Source organism: Corvus cornix, chromosome 26 (assembly GCF_000738735.6).
Source record: "Corvus cornix cornix isolate S_Up_H32 chromosome 26, ASM73873v5, whole genome shotgun sequence".
Taxonomy (NCBI): domain Eukaryota; kingdom Metazoa; phylum Chordata; class Aves; order Passeriformes; family Corvidae; genus Corvus; species Corvus cornix.
The window spans coordinates 90340-101507 of NC_046354.1; positions in this window are offsets into that span (position 1 = coordinate 90340).

The window sequence follows — 11168 nt, forward strand, 5'->3', positions numbered from 1 at the left end:
TCAGGTGTCCCACTGCCTTCAGAAATGCCCCTGGTGAGGGTCCCCGTTATGCTCCCAGCCTTGCAGCAACCCATTTTGAAGAAAACCAGTGAGCTGAAGGGCAGACTGGAAGGCAGATTCAGGTTGTTTTTCTTTTCTAGCTGGACGTATGGATACAGGAAGTCTTTAGGGACCTTGGAAAGAAAAAGTACCTCCCTTTGAACTGTTAAACTGATGGCATGGCTAAGAATAGCCTCTGAAGGGAGAGGGAAGATGAATGACACTAAGCATTCAGCACCTTTTCTTACTGTGTAGTAGTCTTAAAATTTAGAAAGTGAAATATCAAGGCATGTGCAGGTGGAGGGGAATGGCCAGTCACGCTGAGGACATTTGGAGGAGTGTGCTATTATGTAAAGCAAACTGGGGAAAGGTTAGCAAATACCACTGCTTCCCTGGGGAGCCCTTCTCTTGCCAGAGTCATTAGTGCACTGGCAGGATAACAGATCCTCTCTGCTAATTCTCTAGGTCATAAGCAAATTAAGAGAGAAAAGCTGATCTGCTATCAATCTACATTAAGCACAGGAGCCCAGCTCACCTGTCCAGCAGCCTCTGGTTTACAGAAAGGTTAGGACTGGAATATCAACGTCTTGTCATTAAACCAAGCCCGTTTTCCTCTCAGCTCAGCTAGTCTGGGCATGGGGCTCTGGGACAGGGCTGCAGGGTTCTAACATGCCTCGGGTGAGAACATGGCACAGGGAAAGCGATTCCGTAGAGAGTGCCCCAGGACTTCCACCAGTGTCACTTCATCCCTATGCTCCATGTCCAGGGGCTCTGGGGTTGTGGCCCCACAGGGAGGGCTTGGGTTCAGCCAGCTCGTGCTCACCTCAGAGACTTGATGCCAGTTCACAGTAGTGCAGCTTGCGATTTGGAAAGGGACAGACCAGGGAAATGTTGCTCATGGGATGTGGGAATCTCCTTCCCTAGGCAGGAAGAGGTGAGTGAGGGCAGGAAGAGGCAGAGTTGTTGCTCGGAGCAGCCCAAGTATCTCCCAGCATGGGCAGAAAGAGCTTTTATATATTTTGATACATCAATATATTGATACTACCTCAATATAAACTGCTCGGTGAGATTAAAACAACCCACTCACAGGGAGGATTAAGCCCAGGTCTGGAGCAGCTCCCTCCAGACACACCACTCTGTGGATGAGTACCTTGGGCATGGCAGGTGCTGGGAGAGTGGTCTCCTCTGCCAGGGCCATTCCATAGGTGCAGAGAGGTTTAGGCTGGATATTAAGTAAAGGTTCTTCCCCAGAGGGTGGTTGAGTCACGTTTGCAGTGAACAAAAACACCCACCCGCACAAAACACGGTACTAAAAAATCCTGCCTTTAATCTCAGGTTCCAGTAGCAACCTTCTCCCCATCCAATTACTTGTCTTACAATTGACATCAAAATATTAAATCCTAAGAACTAAACCGCTTTGAAAGTATAACCTACTTTTAAAGCAGACAAGATTTATAGTGAAAGCATTTACTTTCTAGTCCTTGACGTTATCAAAATCTCTGATGCCGCATCAGCAGCTCCATAAATGAGGCCTCCAAACACAATGTCTGGTTGCCATTTGCTGGGCACTGTTTGCTGGCTGAGCTCTGCTGATGGCAGCCTGGAAAAAGTCCAGACCTTTGCCCCAGAGTCACTGGTGTTGGGTTTGGCCAGGGTGTGATTTCAGCACAGGAGCCCCAGAAAAGGCCTTTGCCATTGCAGCGGAAGGAAGTCAAACAGCCGTCCTGGAAGTGCTCCATCCCTGCAAGTCTTCAGCGCTAGGGTGAAGAAACCTGGTCTAGTGGAAGGTGTCCCTGCTCCCTGCAGGCATGGAATGAGACGAGCTTTAAAGTCACTTCCAACTCAAACTCCAAAGAGCAATTTGATAAATGCTGCTGTAGCAGGAGTCTTGACCCTCAGATATCACCATAAAGGGACTATCCCAGAGGAGGACTTCCTGGTAGGGTCATGCCAGTGCCCCACAGCCACATCCAGCCCCTTCTGCCTCTCTGGTGGCACCGGAGCTGGTTCTGGATGAGCCCCTCTGGCTGTGTGGCAGGTGACAGCCGACTCTGAAGCCACGTGTGACCACGGTGTGCCCTTGGCATCCTTCTGCTGCCACACACTGCCTGGCGCAATCGGGTCTGTCCTGCACCCTTCTGACCATTGCTGAGTAACAGAGGCAGCCGCTGGTACTGTGGGCTCACTGCTGCCAGCCACAGCATCCACGAACAGCTCAAATGAAAACTGGGGAATCTTTGCACTGGAGCAAGCACCAGGCTTGTAGTGGCAGCAGCAGCAGCAGCAGCAGCAGCAGCAGCAGTGGTGCCCGTGGTCCCCACCTCTGCCTGGCCTCAGCCTTCATCATAAATTGCTGCGCTAACCTACATGGAAAGGCATTAACTTTCACTCCTGAAACAAGGTGCAATTAGTTGGGCATAAAAGAACACCAAGTAATGCTAATTACCCTCTAAAAGACGAATAGAATTAAGCCAGAGAAGCAGAAAATTACCTTTGTGGAAGATCTGCTGCAGAGTTGAACTGAACAAGGATGGTAGCTGGATTGGCAATGAAGAATTTGTCTTTTAGCAACAGTTCACAAGCACCTTGACTATCATCTTTTGTTTGCTCTTGGAAATCATCCAGAATTTTAATTAGCCATTAACTATTCCCTACACATTCAGCAGTGTTCAAGGAGCCCATTGTACTGGTTCCACATCTCTCCCGCGGGCTCCTCAGGCTGCCTCATGACACTTTGCTGACCACTAATTGCTTCCGATAGCACATAATTCATCACCCGCCAGCTCTGCTCCTTGCAGCCTGCCCAAAGATCATGAAATCACAGGACGGTTTGCGCTGCAAGCACCTCCAAGCTCATCCCATTCCACCCCCTGCCATGAGAAGGGACACCTTCTGTTAGACCAGGTTGCTCCAAGCCACGTCCGACTTAGCCTTGAGCACTTCCAGGGATGGGGCAGCCACAACTTCTCTGAGCAGCCTGTGCAAGTGCGTGTTCCAGAGATGGGCAGCAGCCTTCCTGGGAAGCCATGGTTGCTGGAGCTTTGCCACCAAACCACCAAGCCCCAGCCCCACCCCTGGGGTGTTTGCAATGGTGTTGCTCTGTCCCAGTGCTCCTGCTTTGCAGAAGGTCCCGGGTCCCCACCAGATGTGTTGGTGACAGGACTCACAAAACGAACTGGGATCTGCCCCGGATTTACTCCCCTGCAGCCCTGAGGAAACCTTTTCATCAGGCAGCGCTCCAGCTGCTACGCAGTCCAAGTGCTTTCTGACTCCAAATCCTTCCCTTGCACTGGTCTCTTCTCTGGCTGCTGTGCCCAAAGAAACCTGAAGCATCTGTGAAGGAGTTGGAACCCAAAGAGGACAGCTTTGGGTCTCTGTATGGCTAGCATGTGCACAGGGAAGTGCCACGAGCAGCCAGTGACAGCCCTCAGCACAAGTGATTTTCAAGGCTGATCAGCCACGGTGATTTGAAGCTCTCACCCTTCAGATCACAGCACTGTTCCCAGGGCTGCACCCCGGACAGACTTCCCCCAGCACAGCCCCCTCAGGACTGGGCTTGCCCATAAAAAGCTGGAGGTAACAGGGAGTTTTATCCAGTGCAAAGCCACATGCATCCGAAACCTCAAGGAATTTCTGCCCCATCTGTTCCAGGCAGGTAGGAAGCACACAGTACTGTGCAGCTCCTGGGACTTTTAATAGTAATTAACAGTCTGTTCTACTCAAGTCTTGGTGGTAAGGGGCTAGGAAAAGCTGTTTGCCAGGATCTGGAGCAAGAAGCCCACCAGGATGGGTCTGATGTGGCTGCAAATGCTCCTGAAATGAGAAAGATCCATCTCTCCCAAGGGCTGTTGCCTCAAGAGCCTCCTGCTTTCCCTACTGCTCTCTGAAGTTGATACATGTAAAACCTTTTTGTTCTCATCAACTCTACTCCTGGATTTATGCTTATGGGAAAAGCTCATGGAGTGTGCTGTGGGAACTGAAGACTCTAAAAAGCAATTTGAGAAGCAGTGCAGGGAATGTGCTCCCAAGAACTGCTGCCACTGCTCTTCCTGCTGTGCAGGACTTGCTGTACCTGCAGCACCGGCTGCTCGTTCCAGCCTGGTTCCAGCTCTCTTCATTTACAAGATGCATTATTTACCAGCCTGCCGTGCAGCTCATTTAAAAATCAGATTTATCAGCAAATATAGTAGTGCTTGCTATGGTGGCTTCCAACAAGAGTGTTTTGCTGGGCTTGTGTTGACTCGGCAGTTTTCTGCCCAATTCATCACCAAAGAGCGCTAGCACAGAGCCCTCAGCCCCTTCCCAGCCTGGGGGCTGAGCTCACAGCACCACTGGGATATGGACCACCTTGGAGTTTGGACTTCCACAAGCAAGCCAAGCAGGGGAGGAGTCCCACGCCAAAGGAACGACCTTCATGGAAGCACAGTGAACTCAGTGCTGCAAAGAGCCTGGATCCACAACCGGATCCTGTTTGGGCAGCTGGATACTGAACTCAAGAGACCATCAGTCTGTCCTGCTCCACAGCACCCACAAAGCAGGGTTAACACAGTTTGTGACATGTTCCAGTGGTGGCAGCAGGTCCTGGTGGAGGGTCCCAGGATGCAGCACCAGCACCAGCGGTGCCATCCATGTACCCACCGCTGGCAGATCCCTGTGTGGCTGCCTGGGAGAAAGGCTAAACGAACCTCTGAGCATTGGCCACGCTCTTATGTGGCAAGGCAGGTTATAAATGTATATGGGAAGATCCAGGCACTTCCTGTAAAGCTGCATCCTGGAATGCACCACCTGCCCTGTGCCTCATGGATCTCTGAGCTGCCACTTCCCACACCTGGGAGCGGGGTCTGCCCTGCTCCTCTTGTTCTGCAGCAGTCCAGCAGTGCCTGGTCTGTCGTATGGAGCTTTGGGGGTAGGAACAACTCACTCCAGCTGAACCACGCTGCAGGAACCGTTCTGGTGCCAAGGAATTTTTAGCACATCATGGGAAGTGTCAGTCACTTTGCAAAGGTGGGACTGTTCATGGAGCTCAAGATCCACCCTAGAAAGGGGATACTAGTGCTCAGAGGAGCAGTGTCCTTCCCCTGTATGCTGCCTTCCCAGCCAGCACCCTCTACCCTTTTCTTCCACCTCCAGCTCCTGGGACCAGTTACCCCATTGGGCCATTAGCCAGTGCCAATTTTGGGTGGGAACAAACCAAGGCCGTCTGAGAGCAACAGCAGAGCCATGGGCACAAGAGCCAGAGCCAGAGCCAGGGCCAGTCATGTCTGGGTCACCCATGGCCAAGAGACCCGTGGCCACCTCGTCACACCTATCCCTTCACTTCGCAACACGTGTGCGGGCACTCGCTGCTCTGAGCACTGCAGCCCCTCCTCTGCAGCCAGGAGCAGGAACACACAGTAAACACACATAAATATTTAATGTTCAGAGAGAGAGTTTTTGCCGTGACCCAGATTTCTTTCCCCCGATGCCCCACTAGGACCCAAGGGGATTGAATGGAATGGGAGCTTGGACATGGACATGCATGGCTCACCTGTGTCCACAGCAGCCCCCAGCCCAAATCAGCCAGGATGGCACATTTTCCCTGCCCACTGTTCCATCCTCGCAGGGCTTGTCTTTGAGCCAAGGTGGACATGTGCTTGCAGGTGCCACACTACCCGCCTGCAATGGGGACAAGCACAAAGTGGGAAGGTGGATGCCCTGCTCCGTGGGAGGCACAGGAGGAGAAACTGGGATGCTCCAAGCAGGATCAGTCCCTTTCCTGCAGCAGGCTTCTCTTCCAGGAGAGGTGCCTGCCAAGAGTTTCCCAGCCTCAGACCCACCTTGCTGCAGCATTGCTTGGCTCTTTTCCCCACCTGATGAGGCCAGGGGCAGGCTGGGAGCACCTGCTGGCACCGGCAGGGCCGAGTGTTGCTCCCCAGCTCCTGCTCCAGCTCACAGCGGAGTCGCGTCCTCCAAAGGCAGCGCTGCCTTATCAATAATAAAAGGCAATTTCCCCAGACAGAGCCAGGAGATTACTCAGCCCTTCATGTGCCTCATCTGCATCTGACAGGATGGGAAGGGCTTTAAGAAGATGCAATTTGATGGTAACAGAAAACAACAACAACATTAAGGGAAGAATAACAGCAAAGGCAGCTGTCAAAAACCTCGTGTTCCTTAACCAGGAGCAAGAAATCAGAACAGTCAGACCCAAGCAGAGGCTGAAAGGGAGGGCAGGACTGCAGCAGGGAGCCAGGTGCCACTGCCCATGGGGCATGTCGGCCACCGTTGGGGGCTCAGCTTTGGGATGGGGACACAGGGAGGATGAGAGGACCCTTGTGTCGCCTCAGCCAGCTCAGCAACTTGCCAGCTCCATGGCCGTGGAGCCCAGCGGAGGGAAAGGCACCATTGTGCATTAGGCAAGTAATGTTCCACATCTGTCAGGAGAGGACCTGGTGCCATGAGCCCACAGCAGGCACAGGGCATGGGGGAAGCCAGGCACCAGGGTCACACGTGGCATGGCTGCTGCAGAGCTGGCTGCAGAGGGGGATGGAGCCAGGCCAGATGCTGCTACTTCAGTCTCCATGAAAACAAGCCAGAAGATGTCTGATGATGCTAGAGAGATGAAAGGTATCCAGAGGAGCTGGGCTCCATGAGGTTGTGCCAGCTCAATAACCAGGGGTCTGCAGCCCAGGAGCTCACAGCAAGGATTCAGGCACCTGCTGCCAAGAGGGGCTACCATCCCCATGGGGACAGCTCTGGTGACACCAGGGGAAAAGGGAACACATTTTAGCTGGCAGCACTGGCAGCCCTTGGACCTCAGCACAGTCGTGAGAACCGAGCAGGGTGCAGCAACTGGGGCTGGTAGCAGTCTCCAGAGCCCCCTTTCCCCCAAATGCAGGAGCAGGGAGACACGTCACTGCTTATACTGCAGTATGGCAGGGCTCAAGCTGCTGAGAGACCTGCATGGATGAGGCTGGCCTGATCTTCCTGTAACAAGGGCACTGGATTTATGGGTGTTTATGACATGTCCTCCACATGTAATTTGAGCCCCTGCTCTGTAATTCAGTTTTGCCCACCACAATTCAAATCCCATCAATGGAGCTGCCATGGAGAGACCTGCCCAGCACAGCCAAAGCTCACAGGTCCTCCCCAGAGAGGAGCCAAGTGGCACCTCTCCAGTCCGTGGGAATGCTGGTGTCAAGCATGTAGAGCATGGCATGGCCCAGACGGGATCTCATTAAGAGTCTGTTATGCCTCAATACTTAAAATTAAAAAATGATGGTGTGAAAGAGAGAGGTCCCAGTGAGTGAGGATCTGATCCCCTTTTGAATATGGGCTGTGTGTCATGAACTGCATGAATACATGAATACATGAATACAAGAACCAGAACCATGACTCTAAAGCATGGTTGAGAGGACCTGCCTGGGACAGAGGCAGTGCTGCCAGAGTGTTTCAATGCACTATTGGGCTCTGCTGAGTGAGGGATTCCCATTAACCAGAAATGCTTCCATCCCTCACACAGACCCTCTCCTCCAGAGAGGGTGTCCCTGACTCTCGCTGAGGACCTTGGGGATCCCCCAGCATTGGAATGGGGATCTGACTGACAGCAGGGAGGGTGCTGCAGGCAGACGCTTGGTGTGAGGGTCTGGGGGGACCCTGCATGAAGCCTGTAATCCCCATCACGAAGCCACACGGGAACAAGACATCCTGCTGTCTGTCTGAGGTTCCCCCCTCCACATGGAGCAAACAACTGTGCAAATCCCCTGTCCCCTCTGGACCTAGACTCCTGCAGAGCCTGATGCTTATCTCTCCCAGGCTGGATGTTCCTGCTTCCTCCAGGCACTTGGTTTAGCATAAGTCACCGCAGGGTCATGACACCCATGATACATCCCACTCATGAACATTGCAGCAGCTTTGGGCAGCCTGACTGGCTCAGGCAGGTGCTGCATTGGGAAGCAGCAGAGGGAAAACCTCTCCAGAAAGTCACTGGCACAGCCCCAGCCCAGCACCATCAAGGAGCTGCAGACCTCTGCAGCTGTGGGCAGTGCCAACACAGGGAGGAAAAACACCAGATGCAAGAGTGACATCCCACTTGGAAGGACACTGAGAGCCCCTCACTGTCAGAAGCCGTGTCCCGAGGTTTTACAGCCTGGACAGGGACACCGGAGCTCTGGAAGCAGAGGCTCAGCCAAAACTTCTCTGGATCTGGCTATGTCGGAGCATCTGAGGGAGAGAGGACACCTCCTGTGTTATCCAGGCTCCTAGAACTGCTGCCAGTCAATAAAAACCAGTGAAGGGTTTCATAATGTCTATGCCTGGACAGACAAACAGGACTTAATGAAACCTTTATTTTAAAAATATGGTTTTTAATTTAAATGCAAATTGGGTGCTGCATTAGCTGTGGGTCACTTGCACTGACACACTGCTTAATTAGCAGGGATGAGGCTCAGGAAGCAACAGCACAAATGGTTGGCCCTTTCCTAGGCATTTATTTTAATTAAAAATTTCAGGACAGGATCGGTCCTGCTCTACAGAACAGCTCCTCACCCAGTTCAGCCAGACCTTTCCCAAGCCATGCATACTGCCAGGGATACTCTCAGTAGGCTGCTAGCTATTAATGGAGCAGGGCACATTTATTTCTGCATCTCAAAATCCCTTTTGGCAAATCACAAATCACAGCACTCTGCTCAATAGATGCTCCTGCAACATTCAGCATCAGGCAAATGGTGCCAGTGATAAATCTGTGCAAAGACAGCAGAGATGTTTCCAACTGCTGGGGCGAATTACATGGGTAAGTCTTCAGAAGACATATTAAACCTAATGTGAAATTAAACCTTCCAAGTGATGAGCAGAGCAGTTATCCTGTGTTACATCCAAGTTATGTGCAAGAGGATCTTGTTCAGAGAAGATCTGCCTTTGCCGAGAGAGATGAGCTGGAATGAGAGCCCTGATCCAAGAGAGAGGAACTGGAGTCCAGAGCCCTGACTTAAGAGAGATGAGAGTTCTGATCTCTGGTCAGGGCTCATGGAATGGAGCTTTAACTCTTCCCTCAGCCCAGCTCTGCCTTGTGTGAGACAAATCCTGACTTGAAACATCACCAGGAGATGGAGGGGGCAAAGCAGGGGTGACCCTGCATCTGTGCCTGTCAATAACCACTCAGGGTTCAATCAGTGCCATGTCCCTCACAGAGCAGATCAATGGTAACTCATTGGGAGAAAATGAGATAAACAGTGGCCTTAATAGCGCTCCATTGCCCTCCAAATAGCAACCCCAGCCAGGGCTGCCTCTGGGCACAGCAGGAAAAGGCCCTTGGATTAAAGGACATACTCTGAGGTTGTCCCTTCTCTGCTGTTTCATCCCATTTCCAGCCTGGTCAGCTCAGAGCAGATCCAGAACCAGCTGAGTCAGACACAGAAAGAAGCACTGGGTGGGAGCCCAGGGCCTGGTGTGTGCCAGGTCTCTGGGGGCTGTTCCCTTCCTCCCTCGGTGCCCATAACCTGGAGGGCACAAACTCACCCATCCTCCTAAAGGGTGTTGGAAACCTCATCTCCAACGAACAACGGGAGCTAACCACCCCTTTTCTCACCTGGGGAAGCCCAGGTGACCATTCACGGCATGTTCACATGCCCATCACCGCCTGCAGCAGCAGAGATCCCTGTGCGATTCCTGCCATCATCTGCTCCACATTGCTGGGACTCGGTGCTTCTACACCACCAATATCTGGCTGGAGGCAGCTGATGCTCTCCGGGCTGGTGACCCCCACTGCTGGTGTTCCAAGTGAGCCAATTCAGGGCCAAAGCCATAACAATTAGGATTTGGAGTTTATTTGTTCCCTATACTTCTGTCTGCCTATGAATATGAGGGTTCATTCTGAAAAAGGACCCTGTGTATCTTCCAGCTTCCTATGTGTAGAGAACAGCAGTCTGGAGTTCAGGGAGTTCCCAATGCAGGTGACAGCCATGGCTGCCTTGGGATTGGAGCCCAAAGCCCCCAAGGCTGGGGGTCCCATGGACCCAAGGACTGTCTTCTCCTTCCAAATCACCTATTTGCTTATTTCCTTGCTAAGCCACAGACCTGAGGGACTTGGGGCTCAATTTAGCAGCAGGTGAAGCCATCAACCCACAAATGAGGGGGTAACTTTTCCAAGTGGGAGTCTGGAGGGACCCCAGGGACACACGGGGCTGCTCCCAGAGGGGGATTCACCCAGCACCCTGCCCCTGCTCACCTCCCCAGGTGACGCACCCCTGCCTGCCATGCTGTGCTCACCAGCTCCATCGCTCCACGGTGCCCAGGCTCATGCTCACAGCACCAACCATCACACGTGAGCCTGGAGACTCATCCAAAGGGGCCACAAACTCCTGCAGGAGGGAAGGAGTGGAGGAGAACCTGGCAGGCAGGAGGGAAGGTGCTTTAATGAAGCATCCAGTATTAAACCACTGAAGGATTAAAGCGAGGAAGGACTAGGATCCTCCACAAAAACCCAGTCATTAGTGAAGCCCGAGGGTAAAGGCAATTGTTTTCTGTTTTTTTCATGTCTTTGATGACCCAGTTTTTCACTCTCATCAGCACCAGGCTTGTGTTAATTTTTAAATATGCTTGGGTAGCTGAGAACATTAACTATTCATGATCTTATCTGCAATAGCTGTTGGCTCTGACACTGTGCCAGGGAGAGCTGAACTTGCCAGGGAAGGCAGTAGCTGGTTTTTCCTGAGCATCTTGTTGAAATGATCACAGGAGTGGGGTTCCAGAACACTCCTGGATAAATCAAGACTTGTGGGGCAGGTTAGGATCATTGAGTCCATTCTCCTGCAATTGAGGTGGCTTGAAAATACTTAAGAGCACACAAAAAGCTGGGATCTAGGGAATGCTGTGGACACTCTGTATGCTTCAGCTCCAGGGAAACCCCAGTATGGTTTATAAGTAAGGGAGCCTCCTGAGGTGCCAGGCGACTCTGGCTGTCCCCTGCCCAGCCAGGTACTGTCCTAGTCCAGGCAGAGGCGGGAGGAATCCCTGGTTATCAGGAATGTGAGCTGATAAACCACAGAATCATGGAATGTTTTAGGTTGGAAGGGATGTAAAAGCTCATCTCAGTTCCACCCCCTGCCCATGAGCAGGGACACCTTCCACTATCCCAGGTTGCTCCAAGCCCTGTC